Raw genomic sequence first — 18,119 nt, forward strand, 5'->3', positions numbered from 1 at the left:
TACTCTTTTAGTGAACATTTACTTTTTTTCAGACCGCTAAACAACTCAGAGATCTTACTTGGTTTTACCATGAGCCTTGTTCCATCTCCAAAGGTTAGCTTGTAGGTATCCAGAGACACACTGTGTTGTTTGCCATAGCAAAAATCTTTGTACACTCCTATCAACCCCAGTCCATGTAAATATTTTTTCTCTGCCCTGATTGCTTCAATAGACCATGAGACTCAGTTTTTCTTCCAGGTTCATATATTGTAAGGAAGTGCCATGAAAACAGTATCAGTATCTTGGACCAGATTCTTCTCCTATATGTCACAGACTATCATGTTTGCTTCACATGTCGTATCTTCTGCTAACTCCAAGAAAGATATATTCCTACACAATGAATAATAACTCTGACCATTTGCAGTTTTGTATCCATCCCTGTCCTAGTTTCTCAAGAAAAAAGAATGGAACACAAATTATGAGCACTTATCCTTATATTCCTTTAATTTCTCACCCCACACACTTGGCATGCATTCTTTCTTACTTCTGTGCCCTTTACTCATTCTTCTTCCTCCTCACACTGTAGTCTCATTAACACCTAAAGGAAGAGCCACAAGGCAATTGCCCTGACACCTCCATCCCTGACAAACCCAAACCTGCACCACTCAGCAAAGGCCATTATATTTTTTCACATCTCTGTTCTTGTATTTCACTTGTTTGTTTGTTTGTTTGTTCATTTGCAACTTGCTTTCTTTCCCCAGAATAGATGCATTTCTAGTGCACAGTGATTAAATAGAAAGTCTCCAACTTCTTTCCAGTGAATAATATAACATCCCAAATTTCTCTACAGAGCCACTGTACCATTATTTTTGAAGTTATATTATAGTATCCCCTGTTATGAGTCCCTCTTGAAACAGTGATCAGACAGCTCACCTGGTGCAACGAGAAGTTTTGTTCCACTCCCCCATGTGTATTTTCCCCATCCTCCAGAATCAGCACTGTGTGACAGGTCCTTACAAAATGGCTCTCTTCATTCAGCTAGGTGGGTGTTGAAGGGCAAGCAACATGGAGAAGGCATGGGATAATCTTTTCAGCCATGTCTCTACCTCTGAGAAAACCTATCGACACCTAGACACATTTCCACAGATCTTCTCCAGCCTCTTTTTGCCAAATACATTTCCCTATGTTCACATGCATGGGAATAATTAGCTATGAATACAGTCACCTCAGGCGTCAGAGACTGGAGTATCTACTCCTTAGTTAGCAAGGAACACTGTATGTAGATTCCTTTGTTATATCCGAAATATAATGCTTGCTATTAGTCATTGCATATGGTTTCTCAGTATCTGGGTCTTCCCACCCATCCTTCTTTACTTCCTCATCATCTTTTATTGCTGAAGAACATTGTGTGTGTTCATTACATCATGATGACTATCTAACTATTAACAAGCACTGAGACAACTGGACTCCCATTGTCATCATTTTTCCATGCAATGGTCCAAATACTTATTGCTTTAATGACAGTTTTATATCTTTACCAAAAATGAAGTTATTTCCTGACCCAGTATTCATATAGTTATATGAAGCTTCCCACACAAGCATACATGGAAAGAAAACAACAAAAAAAAACATACTTTCCAAGCCAAATTCTTTGTTTCCTTCTCAATCTACAAGTCAGAGATCATTTTGTCTCTTACTTTCTTAAGTAAATATGAATAGTTACTAACACCAATATTTTGAGGAAAAACAAAATTTCAATGAATATGTAACCTATTACGTTTCATTGTTTGGTTGTCATTTACAGAAAATCATAAAGAATTTAGTTTCAGCTAAATGTCAGCTGGGATACAGTGTCACACTTCTACTGATGCTGGAAAGAATATACTGGAGTTTTTAAATAGCACCATTATCACCTTTCAACAGATTGAGAACTGTAGTTCGACATACACATGCTTTCTTTCTTTTCTTTTTTTTTTTTTTTTGGGGGGGGGGAAGGGACAAAGAAAGAGGTTCAAAACATCCCTGCATGCATGTTTCTAAATTCCACTTTTTGGAGAGAGAAATTTGAGCTTTGATGTTACAGTGGCACTAAGCAACTTATTAACAGATTCTCAACAGTTGACCAGCAAGGTGAGACAACATTGCTAGTCTTTGCATGAGGATAGAGGCAGTGGAGTTTTGTTGTTCTTTTCCAGCCTACAGAGATACAACCAAAATCTAAGGTGAAGAATACAATAAATAAATAAATAAATAAATCTGTTAGTGAGATTATAAAATGAAAAATAAAAGTCAGCTTACTTTGGTTTATTTGAATATTTATCCTACATAATAATAATTGAATCATATTAACTGTAGGACAGGACCCTCCAACATCGATATGTCTTTATCAAGAGCTCAGGGTATCCAACAGTGAAAAGGAAAGAATGAGAGAGCCTGGCAGGATATACCTGCCATCCAGGCATTTCAACTATACAACCAGTAGACAGACAAGATAACAGAGAGCATTATGTCTTTTTCAGGCCATTCTTGCTGAGACTTAATAGAGGTAATACCTGCATGACACAAAATCCTCACATTTTGGATGCAATGGAATAATGCAGCATTGACCACCAGATCAAGAGGTCACATAGTATTTATCCAGTTCTAGCACAAACAGCAAGATCTGTGAGCACTGACTTAGTGTATGAAGGTAACAGTCCAACTATCAAGAGAAGTGGAGAAGACAACTGCATAACTGGTTGCCCTCAATGACACATTCACTAGCACAACAGCAGATATTCCATATTTTTCATCTTCTCCTACAGATTATTCTAAATTCAGAAGGAAAAAAATGCCCTTACTTTAGCATCTCATTTCATTAAAAAAAAAAATTAAAAAAAAATAAAAAAAAAAAACAGCCTTTGAAAAAAACAGTCTTGTCTACTTGCAGTTGTGAATTTGGAATTTGGAGCCAATGTTCACTTTTTCTCTGCCTAGAAAAAAATGCATTCATATACATTATTTTTCACAAATTCCAGTCTTGTTCTATTCCCATCTAAGGTTTCAGATATGCATCATGAAGATCAGAAAAAAACACTGCACGGAATTTTCTTTCTTTCTCCTCCCCCTTTGATATGATTAATACTGTGGGCATTTTGATAAGGCTTTTTTTTTTTTTTTTTTTTTTTTTTTCAGGGAAACTATGAGAATTTGCCGCAGCCCAAAGAGTCACAGAATCACTTAGGTTAGAAGGGACTTCTTGAGGTTATCTAATACAACACTAATGTGATTGACAGGGATCCCCAGTACAAGAAAGATGCAGATTTTCTAGAGCAAGCCCAGTGAAGGGCCACAAAGATGATTAAGGGAATGAAACATCTGCCATAGAAAGAGACAGAGAGAGAGATGGGATTTTTTAGCCTGGAAAAGACAGAGCTTGGAGGGGGAGGTGTTACATGGGTATAAATGCCAAATAGGAAGAAGTAAAAAAAACAGAACTAGACTCTCCTCAGGGGTGCCTAGTAACAGGACAACAGGCAATTGGCACAGACTGAAAAATGGGAAATTCCACTTAAACTTAAGGAAAAAGATATAATTGAGGGGATGGTTAAACACTGGAGCAGATTTCACAGAGAGGTTACAGAATCTCCACTCAGAGATGTCCATGTCAACAGAAACTTCTTTTTGTTGACCCTGCTTTGGACAAAGGGCTTGGACTAGATGTTCTCCAGAAGTCCCTCCCAAATTTTGTGATTTTATAAACACTAAACTTCAAAAAAACCTCACATGTTGCTTGCTAAGAGCATGTACAGGTATAGTTACAGAGATTCACTAAAGTATGGTAATTTGTTGAGCCATGCTAATAGACCATTAGTAATGAAGCTGTTTAAGATCCCTACTGACAAAAAAGGGTCTGGTGACTTCACTGTTAGATGTGGTTCAATAGCTGCACCACAAAGCCTTGTTTGCTGGAATGGCAAAAAGGGATATGAACAACATGACCGTGGTCTAGGGTCAGAGTAACTGATGAAAACCATCTTCTTATCAGTCCGTCTATGGTTTGTTTGTTTGTTTGTATCTTTCTATGATATATCAAATGGGCAGATAATGCAAGAATGACTACAGTAATTTAAATCAGTTCTATCATCAACTAACATTCTTTTAATTGCCAAGTCATGGTGCTAAAAGCCACTCTACTATTCAAATCTAAGTCTACAATAAAAACTGCAAATACATATAACCATGTTTCTTACTTGGTTTCACAAGAAGCTTTGTCCCTTTTCCAAAGATGATGGTATAGCCAGCATTCACACAATGAAAAACAAGCCAACAAAAACCATCCCTGCAGCCATCACATCCATGGCTACAAATATAGGTTATGTGATCTAATCACAGGAAATTTAAAACAAAATACAGCACTTCCTTCATGGAAAGATGGGATTATGGGAATTTAAATGCCTACTCAAACTGCTATTCCTCTCTTGGATACTCTGCATCTTGGGATTTTCAAATGAAGGTAAGAGAAGTAAGACAGTGCTTCAAACACATCTAGAATCCATTATATTAGGTGAGAGCAGTGCTCTGGTAATGACCTAACATAATAGAATAAATGAATAAATAAACACTAATTTCCACTTTGATACTGCATATCATGTCATTTTTTTTTATTATTATTATTATTTTGGCCCATGTTTTCAAGACAGTTAAGACATTTTAGCAAATCAGCTCTTGGTTTCATGAAGGTTGATATATGGAGACATCTCCTTCTTACTCCCTTTTATCCTTCCCCTCCCCATGTTTAAGTATTTTAGGAGTTATGCACCTGTAAATTTACAATGAGCATGCACAAAATTTGGCAGGAATTTGTCAACTACATTTGGACTTATCTTTAAGGAGACTTCTTGATTTTTCTCAATTTAAAGAGTTACATAGCAGTGTGGACACAAAAACACACACACACATTTAAAAAAAAAAAAAAAAAAAAAGCATTTTTAACATCCACTTAGCAACAAAATCAGCATTTCCTGAGGGCTGAAGTTACTTTTTCTCTCCTGGAACACAGCCCCCAGGACATGACTGTGGAGTGAAATTGCAACACACAGGGATTAACCCACCTACTTGGCAAGAGGGTAACCTTAACCCCTGAGCCAAAAGTGAATTTGAGGGTGTTGTCACAATAGCACAGCACTTGACAGAAACCCAGAGGGTTCAGATTCCAGCAGATGACACTGCCACCACTCAGGCTGTATCATAGACTCTTTACTTACATTCCGGGTAAGTGGGATGCTGAGATTCAGCTGGAAACCAACTGGTTTCTGCAGTGTGGATTTATGGTGTGCAATTTCACTTGCTTGGCTTTTTCAGGAGTCCTCTCACTGCAAGCTATCTGCTCAGAAACATAAGGTTCCTACTTTCACTGCCCACAAGATATCCAGGCTGAAAACTACTATCATATTAATCCACAGCTTTTCTTTCTCTGGTTACACTCAGAACAACAGTCTACCTATCAGAGCTAGTTAGCATGACTAGCAGGAAACAGCTGGATCATGCACAGCCTGGACCTACCTAAAATAGCTAAAAGACCCAAGTAAGGAATAGAACTGAATTCCATTACGCATTCCCCATGAGCCATACACAGGCACAATGAACAAGACGGTCAACCTATCCATCTCCCTAAACAACACCACACTTTCTGCACCCTCCCAGACTATCAGCAGCCTAGAGCACCATGTTCACAGCATCTTTATCTCAATAGAAGAAGTTCTCCACATAGAAAAAAAATTAGTAGGCACAAGAGCATCTTTCAATGGTGATTGCTAACTTGTGTGGGGATTTCATTAAAGATCATTATCTGAGAGACACCTCTGATGGCATACTTTGGCAGCAACAAATGAAATAGTGCCTGAACACTCCTTCCCCTCTGTAAGGAGACGTAAATACCACAAGAATGTCTACAGAATGAAACACTGGATACGTAAGGATATCTGACAAAGGATAAACAGGAAAGCTGAGCACTCACTTGGTTGGACATACAGCCTGGTCCCTGAGCCAAAGGTCAGTTTGCCATATCCAGAGCCATAGCCACACAGCATTTCCTCCCATAACAAAAAACCCAAGCAGCTCATATGGCTTTCTTGTGCCTCAAAATGCCAGAACTCATCTCAGGCCCCTACTCATCTAAGGCTGTTCACAGTCACAAAGCAATCACCCCTGACATGCCTTTGTAAATAGCTTTCCCACCATTCAGGGACAAACTTCTGCCCTACCATCTCTTCTTCCCAAAACACCTCACAGCTCTGCCATACCCAGAGAGAACGTACAGGCTTGTGCACACTCATAAAAAGCCTGACCAAAACTTCCATTCCAGCATTACTGTCTGAGCTATTTCTGCCTCGCCCAGCAAGGATAAGTAATACCTGTAACTGTACTCACGAGGCTTTACACAAAGCTTTGTTCCAGCTCCAAAGGTGAGCGTCTTACTGTCAGCACTCACAGTAACAAATACCATTATGCAAAAGCTCTCATCTCCCCATAATAAGGAAGCCCTTCGTATGGCTGGCAGAGACCCTTCCCAAAAACACACAGGTCACCCTTTCCCACGGGCATGCAGACCTCAAGATAACCTTGGCCCCAACCACCCAAAACCTCATTAAATACTGCACCCAGGACACTCTCAAAGCAGGCAAGTGGAGAGAAGGCATTTCAGCTTGGCAAAGCTGAGGGTAAAGGATGAAAATGGAACAACATCTGTAGCACGAGTCCCATATGGAACAACTATGGAAAGCTCCACACTCACTTGGTTGGACGGACAGCCTGGTCCCTGAGCCAAAAGTCAGCTTGCTGTAGCCAAACACACAGCATTTCCACCCATTACAAAAAGCCCAGCTCGCTTTGTCATCACAAAGGCAAATCCCCACCAAGAGGCAAGGAAACCAGTCTGACAGTGCAAAGGGAAGGAAAGAACGAGGCATGTAAGGGAGACAAGGTGGCATAAAAAACTGCAAGGAGCCCAAGTCATTGGGACATGTGGGGAACCCAAGTCCTAGGGATGCTCAGAGAATAGCCCAGTTGCTTTTCAGAAGTTCTTCCCCAGGAAAAAAAAAAAAAAAAAAAAAAAATGGAGAATAAGGTAAAAGGGAAGCCACTCCGTTTTACAGCACGATTTTCTGAGTATCTAGTACAACTGAAAGCACAATTCCTTTTCCAAAACTGACTTTGCCCGCATAATACACAATGTCGCACATCCTATTACAAAAATATCTCTGCCAGCCCTGTACATGATCTCAAGCACAAAGCACCTGGAGTCAGGCCATGGCAGAACTCCCTGACACAACAGGCTTAAGAACAGGGCCACTACCTGCAAAAAAGGAAAATCCATTCCCTAGCCAACTTGCTCTTTTCAGAGGAGTGTTCCCTGTTGCCTTAGAAAATTGTTAAGCCCCACAACTGACAAGGAACCACACACAACAGAGGGAAGCTCTGAACAGATGATATGACCTCAGGAAAGTCAGTACTGGGGGATTGTCAGGGAACAAAGCATGCAGACTTCAAGTTGAGCTTTGCTCCAACCACCCAAAAAAAACATTAAATACTGCACCCAGAACACTCTCAGAGCCTGCAAGAGCAGAGAAGGCATTTCAGCTCGACAAAGGTGAAGTTAAAGGATGGAAATGGAAGAACACCTGTAGCAAGAGTCCCATACGGAACATCTATGGAAAGCTCCACACTCACTTGGTAGGATGGACAGCCTGGTCCCTGAGCCAAAGGTCAGTTTGTAGTTCCCATAGTCACACAGCATTTCTTCCTATTACAAAAATCCCAGCCTATCCCACTTGAGAAACACCACCTCTCCTCAGTCCCTGCTTCACTGTCCTGACTGTCTCAGCAGATGTCAAGATCCTCTGTCTACCATTCAGTGCTGCACACTCCTGACAAACCATGCACCACTCCACTTGTTGGGGGCGAGGAGGAGAAGATGGAAAAGACGGGACCAGAAGAGCCCAGCTCAGGAAAGAACACTGGCAATAGGGGCTGTCTTCCTCCCAAACCCTACCTTTATGTTACATTACAGTTAAAAGGTATTGAATCACCTCTAAGATGTTACAGAGATAGACACCCACCACTTGCATGCACTTTTTTTTTTTTATTTTTGCAGTCTCCTGGAGAGCTTGAGGAACAATGTAAGTACAACACCAAAGTTGTCTGAAACATCAGTTATCCAAGACACACATAGCAATCAATGCTCAGAGCAAAGGGAAGAAAAGAACCAGGCAAGTAAGGGAGATGAGGTGCCATAACAAACTGCAGAGAGCCCAAGGCACTGGGACCTATGGGGAAACCAAGTCCTAGGGATGCCCGGAGAATAGCCCAGTTGTGTTCCCAATGTTCTTCCCCACAAAACAATGAAGAACAAGACAAAAAATTGATAATTAGATTTTGAGGCAAAAAAGCATGTTTCAATGGTGATTGCCCACTTGTGTGGGGATATCATCAAAGATCATTATCTCAGGGACACTTTAGTGGCTTGCAATGGAAAAACAAATGAAATAGTGTCTACACACCCCCTCCCCTCTGTAAGGAGGTGTGGATACCACAAGGATGTCTACAAGATGAAACACAGGATATGTATGGACATCTGACAAAGGATAAACAGGAAAGCTGAACACTCACTTGGTTGGACATACAGCCTGGTTCCAGAGCCAAAGTTTAGTTTGCCATATCCAGAGCTAGAGCCACACAGCATTTCCTCCCATAACAAAAAGCCCAGGCAGCTCCTGCAGAAGTGGCACTTGTCCTCAAGGCTGAGCCAAACAGTGTCAAGGCTAGGAGGGGCAGCAGAGGGTAAGATGGGTCTGAAGGATCCAAGCCTGCAAGTGGAGGTTAAGAGTCTGGCTTCACAGAATGTAACAGGGCCCAAAACTGAGAAGCATCTCCCCAGTACCCCCACTCCACCTGACTCTACAGTACTGCTGCGCAGTCCACTGTCTTGCCATCAAAAAGGAAAAGACAATTTCATTTTTAGTATGATTTGCTGCTTACCTGGTACAACTGAAAGCACAGTTCCTTTTCCAAAAGTGACTGTGCGGTCATCATACACACTGGCATATCTCATTACAAAAATGTCTCTGCAAACCCTGCATGTGATCTCAAGCACAAAGCACCTGGAATCAGGCCATGGCAGAGGTCCCTGACACAACAGGTTCAAGCGCAGGGTCACTACCTGCAATAAAGGAAAATCCGTATCCTAGGCCAATTGCACTTTGCAGGGGAGCATGCCCTGTCACCTTTGGTAATTTTTATGCCTCACGAGTGACAACTCTCACCTACAGTAACTCTTGTCCAGAATCAGGGGGACCATGTGTGTGGCACTGCTTTTGTGCACAAAGCATGTGGAAAACCATCAAGTCAGGCAATCCATGCATTTCAGAGACAGCCGTGAGATGTCAGGACTGCTGCTTCTGTCAAGAGCCAAAGCCTTTCCTGATGGAAAGCACATCACGGGTGGCCCTGCAACTGCAGAAGCACAAGGTTTGAGAACCACTGCAGACTGAAACACGTTCAGATAGCATCTCATGAACAGCCCTGCAAGAGCCATGAAAAAAGCATTTGGTCAGCAACTACACAAGCTTGATTAAAAGAAGGTGTCAAGTGAAAGCATACTCCTGGTAGCCTCCTTTGCTACAAAGTGCTACTGTGTGCTCAGTGATTGTACTCACGGTGTTTTACCGTCAGTGACATTCCATTACAGACTCTCATCTTTCCAACTACTGCATTATACACACAGCGTTCTCACATGCCTCAGAAACACCAGGAATTGCTTTGGGACCCAGCCCGGCTGAGCATGCACTGCCCATGGCCAAAAAGCAATCAGCCCTGACATGCCTTTATAAATAGCTTTCCCTCTGTTTCAAGGACAAAATTCTGCTCTGACAAATTTTCTTCACGAAACACCCCACCACTCTGCTGTAATCAGAGAGAAGGCACAGGTTTGTGAACACTCAAAGAGAGCTTGACCAAAACTTACACTCCAACATTACCATCTGGGCTACATCTGCCTTGCCTTGCAAGTAACTGTATTCACCATACTTTACACAACGCTTTGTTCCAGCTCCAAATGTGAGCCTCTCCCAGTCAGCAATCACAACAACAAAGACCATTAAGCAAATGTTCTCATTTCCCCATAACAAGGAAGACCTTCATATGGCTGGCAAAGACCTTTTCCAGCAACACATAGGTCACCCTTTCCCACGGGCATGCAGACCTCAAGTTGAGGCTTGCTCCAACCACCCAAAAACCTCATTAAATACTGCACCCAGGGCACTCTCAGAGCCTGCACAGGGAGAGAAGGTATTTCAGCTTGGCAAAGCTAAGGGTAAAGGATGAAAATGTAACAACATCTGCAGCATGAGTCCCATATGGAACACTTATGGAAAGCTCCACACTCACTTGGTTGGACGGACAGCCTGGTCCCTGTGCCAAAGGTCAGTTTGTAGTTCCCATAGTCGCACAGCATTTCCTCCCATTACAAAAAGCCCAGCTCACTTTGTCATCACAAAGGCAAATCCACAACAAGGTGCATGGAAACCCGTCTGACAGTGCAAAGGGAAAGAAAGAAACAGGCATGTAAAGGAGATTAGGTGCCATAAAGAACTGCAGGGAGCCCAAGGCATTGGGACATGTGGGGAACCAAGTCCTAAGGATTCCTGGAGAATAGCCCAGTTGCGTTTCCAAACTTCCCCCCAAAAAAATGAAGAACAAGGCAAAACTGAAGCAGCTCTGTTTTTCAGAACGATTTTCTGCATACCTGGTACAACTGAAAGCACAGTTCCTTTTCCAAAAGTGACTTCGCCCGCATCATATACACTGTGGAACGTCTCATTACAAAAAATGTCTCTGCAAGCCCTGCATGTGATCTCAAGAACAAAGCACCTGGAACCAGTCCACAGAAGAGCTCCTTGACACAACAGGCTCAAGTGCAGGGCCACTACCAGCAATAAAGGAAAATCTGTTCCCTAGCTCAATTGCACTTTTCAGAGGAGCGTTCCATGCCTCATTTTGTAATTATTAAGTCCCACATGCAACAAATCTCACCTACAGTAACTCTTGCCCAGAATCAGGGGGACCATGTGTGTGGCACTGCTTTTGTGCACAAAGCATGTGGAAAACCATCAAGTCAGGCAATCCATGCATTTCAGAGACAGCCGTGAGATGTCAGGACTGCTGCTTCTGATGTGCCTTTTCTGATGGAAAGCACATCACGGGTGGCCCTGCAACTGCAAAAGCACAAGGTTTGAGAACCGCAGCAGACTGAGGCACGTTCAGATAGCATCTCATGAACAGCTCTGCAGAGCTGTGAACAATGCATTTGGTCAGCATCTACACAAGTTTGATTAAAAGAAGTCAAGTGAAAGCATACTCCTGGTAGCCTCCTTTGCTACAAAGTGCTACTGTGTGCTCGGTGCTTGTACTCGTGATGTTTTACAATCAGTGACGTTCCATCACTGAATCTCATCTTTCCAGTTGCTGCATTATATAAACAGGGTTTTCTGCTGCCTCAGAAACACCAGGACTTGGCTCAGGCCCCTGCTCCACCGAGCATGCACTGTCTATGCCACAAAGCAACTAACTGTCCCTGACATGCTTTTGTAAATAGGCTTCCCCTCTGTTCCAGGGACAAATTTCTGCTCTGATGTACCTTCTTCCCACAGCATCTTGCAGCACTGCCATACCCAGAGAAAAGGCACAGGCTTGTGCACACTCATAGGAAACCAGACCAAAACTTACACTCCAACATTACTGTCTGGGCTATTTCTTCCTTCCCCTGCAAGGCTAAGTAATAACTAGCTTGGTGAAGATAGTCACACAGCATTTCTTCCCAATACAGGGCTAAGTGCCCTGTAACTGTACTCACCACGTTTTACACAAAGTTTTGTTCCAGCTCCAAGGATGAGCCTGTTCAAAACATTACTCACAGCACCAAAGGCCATTACACAAATGCTCTCATACCCCCATAATGAGGAAGCCCTTTGTGTGGTGGGCAGAGACCCTTCCCAGCAACACACAGGTTTCTCTTCCCAAGGGCATGCAGACCTCAAGTTGAGCTTTGCACCAACCAACCAAAACGTCATTAAATACTGCACCTAGGGAGCCCTAAGAGCCTGCATGGGGAGAGAAGGCATTTCAGCTTGACCAAGGTGAAGGTAAAGGATGAAAATGGAACAACATCTGTAGTAAGAGTCACATATGGAACACCTATGGAAAGCTCCACACTCACGTGGTTGGACAGACAGCCTGGTTCCTGAGCCAAAGGTCAGCTTGTAGTTGAACCCAGTCACACAGCACTTCCATTACAAAAAGCCCTGCCAGCCCCCACTTGAGAAGTTGTACCTCTCACCAGTTCTTGCTTCTCTGTCCTGACAAACCTTGTGCTGATCAACAGCTTGAGGAAGAGGAAGGGAAATTTGGAGAATAAGGACCCAGCTGAGTTCAGCTCAGGAAAAGCCATGAGCACCCCTGGAGATGTCAGAACAAGGAACGAGCTTTCTCTGCACAGCTAAATGTAACTCCTGGGGGACTTGGAAAGCACTGCTTAGGATAGCGGAGCAATAGAAATATCCCAAGCTGGGCACCAGTTGCACTCACTGGGCTGCACAACTAGGAGTGTTCCTGTTGCCAACAGTACTCTGTAGTTCCTCGTTTTAACAGAGCCCTTCCACACCACAGCAAAAAACATCTGCTCTCTTGCCAATGACTCTACAAAGAAACTTGAGGAGAGCAGCTCCTTCCCATCAAAAGCAGCGAACTGAAGCCAGGAGTATCTCCAGCCTTGACAAACCAGGACCTGGAAGAAGACAAGGAACGCCTGCATCTGTGCCATGATGGAGTCTGACCAGCATCTTAGGGATAAGGGGATCCCTCCTGGACACCTCCTCACTGCTCATTCAAACAACGTGAGCTGTTCCAGTATCACGGCATTCCTGCTATGTCCTTTGAGATAGGCATACATGTTCTTGCAGCTGAAACCAATGATGCTGCTTAAATGTACAGGAGCAGAGAGTCTGCATAGGCTTTAGAAACAGTACAAAAGCAATCACACATCCCAGCAATCTGTAACAGTTGCCATTAGTGCAGTTTTAACACTGGCAGCTACAGCTAGTACAGGAACCGAACACGAGTTTCACTGCTACCAACACCAATCTCCTCAGGGATCTCATGTACAAGGGGGAAGAGGATTGGATGCAAAAAGGAGCATTATTCTTTTGGCCTTTCTTCAGAAGAGCAATGGTCAGCCTCACAGAGCTCTGGTGGACAAAGCCGTCTGCCCTACCTGAAATTTCACAGGTAGGCATGGCTGTATTACAAAAGCACCATCTCTTAATGGAAGGGTTCAAGTCATTGGTGTCCCTACATGAAAAAAAGAACACAGGAGCTGTCAGCAGGAAGCAGAATGAGCATAAATGAGCAGAATGAGCAGAATGAATAAATACTGCACCCAGAGTAGTCTCAGAGTCTACAAGGGGAGAGAAAGCATTTCACTCGACAAAGGTGAGGCTTAAGATTAGAAATGAAACAATATCTGTAGCAAGAGTCCCATATGGAACACCTATGGAAAGCTCCACACTCACTTGGTTGGACGGACAGCCTGGTTCCTGAGCCAAAGGTCAGCTTGTTGCTGAAGCCAGAGTCACACAGCATTTCCTCCCATTACAAAAAGCCCAGCCATACCCCACTGGAGAAGTTGCACCTCTCCTCAGTCCCCGTTACTCTGTCCTGACAAACCTTCTGCTGGTCAACAGCTTGTAGAACAGGAAGGAAAAATCTGAGGAATATGGGTCCAGCTGAGCTCAGCTCAGGAAAGCACATGGACACCGAAGGGGCTGTCAGAGCCAGGAACAAGCCTTCTCTGCTCAGCTACAGGTAGCTCCTGGGGGACTTGGAAAAGTTTGATTAGGATAGCGGAACAAAAGAAATACCCTGAGCTGGACACTAGTTGTACTCATGTGTTCCTACATGACTGAAAGAGAACAAGAACTGTCAGCGGGAAGCAGAATGAGGATACTCACAGGCTTATTGACTCAAGGCCCCTGCGGCTACCTGAGCACCCACCATGAAAAGCCTACTGATTTCACCAGTCTACCTCTGCTTTCCTGATGCTAGCTCAAAGCCACAACCTGTTCCACAAGGTGGAGCAGCAAATGACTTTCAAACTTCCTTGCATTTATCCTTAGCTGAATCCCACCACCAGTGTTGACTCGGTTGTCAGAATTGGCTATACCCTATTGGCCTTCTCAACAAAAACCCTGTAAGCCATCTCTCCCCTGTGCTACTTTATTCTTATAAAAGGCATTGCTTGCTGGCTTCCCACTTCTTTTAAAAGAGTCTCTGGTGGTCACCCCTTGCAGCTCTGGCTGAGATGACTCCTGAGTGAATCCTTGTGCCACGTAGAGAAAAGATGCAGGAATTGTGAGCACAATTCCACTTTCTGACCTGCATTAAAAAGCAAGAAAAATAGGCATCATCCCCTCATCGCTCCTGCACTCCAGGGATGTCTTCAAAATGTTTCTTTTGTCGAAGTAGGGAAGGCAACTTTCCTTTCCTTACTCGTTCAGGCTGGTTTCCACCTACCAGGTTTCACCACCAGCTGTGTCCCACTTCCAAAGGTGGCTTTCCAGGTGGACGTTGAAGTCACACAGTGACACATCTACTAGTAAAAACCTGTACAAGCCTTACTCCAGAAAACAGCTTTCCCACATAGATCCACAGAGGGACAACCGATGTTACCCTTGCCACCCACCCCCCCTTTAAATTATTATGTCTTTATCTAGACACCTTCTTCTGACCTCTCCAGACAGAAACTATCATGAAACACATGAAGTGGGAAATCTGACCTTGGGCCCAGGTGGGCAGGTAAGGAAACAGCCACCACCCGCTGTGGGGATTCACAGAGAGCTCTGAACCTTGCCAAAGGAGAGCCTTGTGTTCCTCTGTCCGTAGTTCAGCCAGCACACTAAAGGCTTTAAGGCTATACAGCAACCACATACAGCAGAAGGAACCTCTGAACAGATGATATGACCTCAGGAAAGTCCGCACTGGGCGATTCACAGGGAACAAAGCATGCACGCCTCAAATTGAGCTGTGCTCCTAACAACCAAGCCCTCATTAAATACTGCACCCAGAGCAGTCTCAGAGCCTGCACAGGGAGAGAAGGCATTACAGCTCAGCAAAGGTGAAGTGAAAGGTTGTAAATGGAACAACATGTGCAGCAAGATGCTCATATGGAACACCAATGGAAAGCTCCACACTTACTTGGTAGGACAGACAGCCTGGTTCCTGAGCCAAAGGTCAGCTTGTTGCCATAGCCAAAGTCACACAGCATTTCCTCCCATTACAAAAAGCTCAGTGAGCTTTGCCACAAGGTCACAGCAAAATCTGGGAGCTGGTGTGGAGCCACATGTTCCAACACAGACAAAGGGACAGCAGTCGGGGTCATGTTGGACCAACCTGGCACATTCCCGTCAAGCAAGGCCGATCGCTGGAGGTGGTCACCAACTGCGATCAAACACCCAGGCACCCTGCAGCTCTCAACCACCCATGGAAAGGCCTGGCACAAAGCAAAAAGTGCGGCCACATGCAGCACTTACATGACCTAACAGTAATTCTTGTTGCACAGACAAAGGCAGGCTTATAGCCAGCAACTCCTGCGCTCACACAGCAACCCCTCAATCCACCAAAATATTGCCAACATTTTGGAGAAGAGCACTCACTTGGTTGGACAGAAAGCTTGGTCCCTGAGCCAAAGGTTGGTCTGCCGTATGCAGAGCCATAGCCACACAGTATTTCCTCCCATTGCAAAAAGCCCAGGAAGCTCCTGAAGAAGTGGCACTTTGGCTCAGGGTGGGGTGTAGCTGTGCAAAGGCTAGCTGGGTCACCAGAAGGGTGGGAAGAGGATGAAGGATCCTAGGCCAGAAGTGGAGGTTAAGAGTCTAAATCTGTGGAATGTAATAGAGCACAAAACTAAGAGGCAACCCCAAAACTGTCCCTACCCCTGTCTCCACTGTAATGCTGGGCAGTATCCCAGGTTGCCACAGCAAAAGAAAATACACAATGATTTTCAGTATGATTTGCTGCTTACCTGGAACAACTGAAAGCACAGTTACATTCCCAAAAATTCCTTTTCCTGCATTGTAGAAACTTTGGAACGTCTCATTCCAAAAATCTTTCTGCCAGCCCTGCATGTGATCTCAAGCACAAAGCGCCTGGACTCAGTCCACAGAAGAAATCCCTGACACAAAACGCTCAAGTGCAGGGACACTACATGCAACAAAGGAAAATCCGTACCCTAGCTCACTTGCACTTTTCAGAGGAGCATTCCCTGTGACCTTTGGTAATTGTTAAGCCCTACGAGTGACAACTATCGCTTACAGTAATGCTTGCCCAGAATCAGGGGGACCATGAGTATGGCACTGCTTCTGTGCACAAAGCATCATGCCAGGCAATTCATGCATTTCACTGGCAGATGTGAGATGACAGGACTGCTGTTTCTGTCCCAAGCCATAGCCTGTCCTGAGGGAAAACACATCACGAGTAGCCCCACAGTTGCAGAAGTGCAAGATTTGAGAACAGCAGCAGACTGAGGCACATTCAGATAGCAGCTCATGAATGGCTCTGCAAGAGCCATGAAAATATGCATTTAGTAAACAACTGCACACGCTTTAAAAATAAAATAAAATAAAATAAAATAAAATAAAATAAAATAAAATAAAATAAAATAAAATAAAATAAAATAAAATAAAATAAAATAAAATAAAATAAAATAAAATAAAATAAAATAAAATAAATAAGGGAAAGCTGGTCCTGGTACCTTCCTTTGCTACAAAGTGCTACTGCGAGCTCAGTGCTTGTACTCATCGTGTTTTACAGTTAGTGACGATCCATCACAGAACCTCATCTTTCTGGCTCCTGCATTATACACTCACTTTGGGTTTTCTCCTGCCTCAGAACTCCAGGACTTGGTTCAGGCCCCTGCCTGCTGGAGTACGGGCTGTCCATGCCCACAAAGAAACCTCCCATGACAAGCCTTTGTAAATAGCTTTCCCGCCATTCAGGGACAAACTTCTGCTCTTCCATCAATTCTTCCTGCAGCACCTTGCAGCTCTGCCATATCCAGAGAGAAGGCACAGGCTTGTGCACAGTCACAGGATACCAGACCAAAACTTACATTCCAACATTACCGTCTTTGATATTTCTGCCTCATCCTACAAGGCTAAGTAAGAACTGTAACAATACTCACCAGGCTTTACACGAAGCTTTGTTCCAGCTCCAAAGGTAAGCCTGTTCAAAACAGCACTCACAGCACCAAAGGCCATTCATTACACAAATGCTCTCATCTACCCATAACAAGAAAGCCCTTCCTGTGGCTGGCAGAGAGCCTTCCCAAAAACACACAGGTCAACATTTCCAAGGACATGCAGACCTCAAGATGAAATTTGCTCCAACCATCCAAAACCTCATTAAATACTGCACCCAGGACACTCTCAAAGCAGGCAAGTGGGGAGAAGGCATTTCAGCTTGGCAAAGGTGAAGTTAAAGGATGGATATGGAACAACATCTGTAGCACGAGTCCCATATGGAACAACTATGGAAAGCTCCACACTCACTTGGTAGGACAGACAGCCTGGTCCCTGAGCCAAAGGTCACCTTGTTGTAGCCAGTGTCACACAGCATTTCCTCCCATTACAAAAAGCCCTGCCAGCTACCATTGGAGAACCTGCACCTCTCTCCAGTTCGTGGTTCTCTGACCTGACAAACCTTGTTCTGATCAACAGCTTGAGGAAGAGGAAGGGAAATCTGGGGAGTAAGAGACCAGCTCAGCTCAGCTCAGGAAAGGCCATGAGCACCCAAGGGGCTCTCAGAGCCAGGAACAAGCTCTGCTCAGCTGCAGAGAACTCTTGAGGGATTTGCAAAGGGCTGATTAGGATAGTGGAGCAAGGGAAATATCCCATGCTGGGGACTCCTTGTACTCACTGGTCTGCAAAACTAGGATTTTTCTGTGTCCCTTGAATCACTTTGTAGTTCTGCATGTTAACAGAATCCTTCACACCACAGCAAAAACCATCTGCTCTCTTGCCAATGACTCTACAAAAAACTTGAGGAAAGCAGAT

The 18,119-nt window shown here is 43.9% G+C and overlaps 1 protein-coding gene across 1 annotated transcript in view; it reads right to left on the reverse strand.

Moving 5' to 3' along the window:
• The window catches only part of LOC311218456 (T cell receptor alpha chain MC.7.G5-like), a gene marked incomplete at its 5' end in the record, with an annotated part of 170,174 nt that overhangs the window by 10,017 nt on the left and 142,038 nt on the right, over positions 1-18,119 (reverse strand). The window lies entirely within an intron of this gene.

This window comes from Netta rufina (assembly GCF_964035555.1).
Source record: "Netta rufina genome assembly, chromosome: 24".
Lineage (NCBI taxonomy): Eukaryota > Metazoa > Chordata > Aves > Anseriformes > Anatidae > Netta > Netta rufina.